This window comes from Buceros rhinoceros, unplaced genomic scaffold (genome assembly GCF_000710305.1).
Source record: "Buceros rhinoceros silvestris isolate BGI_N320 unplaced genomic scaffold, ASM71030v1 scaffold19936, whole genome shotgun sequence".
Taxonomy (NCBI): Eukaryota; Metazoa; Chordata; class Aves; order Bucerotiformes; family Bucerotidae; genus Buceros; species Buceros rhinoceros.
This window is the reverse complement of record NW_010416030.1, coordinates 1,501-2,400: the sequence shown is the minus strand read 5'-3', so window position 1 is coordinate 2,400 and position 900 is coordinate 1,501.

Below are 900 nucleotides of genomic sequence, written 5' to 3'. Positions count from 1 at the left end.
CTGAGCAAGTCCCTGGCTCTGAAGCAGGCTGCCTGGAGGCAGACCTGTGCCCCGTTGTTAATGGGGTTTGGGTTTTTTGGTGTTTTTTTACTTTGCTAGGAGCTGATTTAGAAACTGGCGCATGTAACCACCTCCTTTCATCTAGGATGAAAGGAAAGGATGACCCATGTCTTTACAGAAGAGAGACCTGAAACAGTCGGAGCCACCACTGGAAACGTGAGCTGGGTAGATGAGAAGAGGGGTGGTGTGCGCAGAGGGGTTTTGTGCTTCGCTGTTGCCACTAAGGGAGAGGGACGAGAGCAGGTTTGTGGGAGCTCTGCAGCCCTGCTGTGTGCACTGGCCCCCACACGTGTCTCAGCACCGTGTGCTCCAGCAGGTGCCTCCCCTGGATTTCCCAGGGGAGCAGGCAATCTCTCCTCCGTTATTACCAGGTACAAGCACAATAATCTGGGTCCTGCTGCATCCAGAGGATTACGAAGTGGTGCTTTATGGACCTGCTACAAAAGTACCTGTAATCTGCCAATGCCCACAATTAAAAATGGCAGTTGAGCACATCTGGGCTGCTGCAACTCTGTCCCTGTGTCCAGCAACGGATTCCGGTTCCAGTCGTTTGCCTCGCAAGGGAGGGAGACATCTTCTTTATTAGATACTGGTGCTGGATAATAACATCTTGCCTTGTCTAGTTTTGGCAAAAAGCCCTGCAAACCTTGGACGTGAAGCCGAAGCATCTTCCCATTTGTCAGGCTTTTTGTTCTTCTTAACTACCCACATGCAAAAAAAAAAGAACAAAGAGAACAGCGCTTGTTTTGTCAACACAGGGTTTGTGGTAAAAATCAGCTGGTGACGGTGGCGATTGGCCCCTTGGACTGAACCGACCTGTGCAGGGAGGCGCGCCTGAGA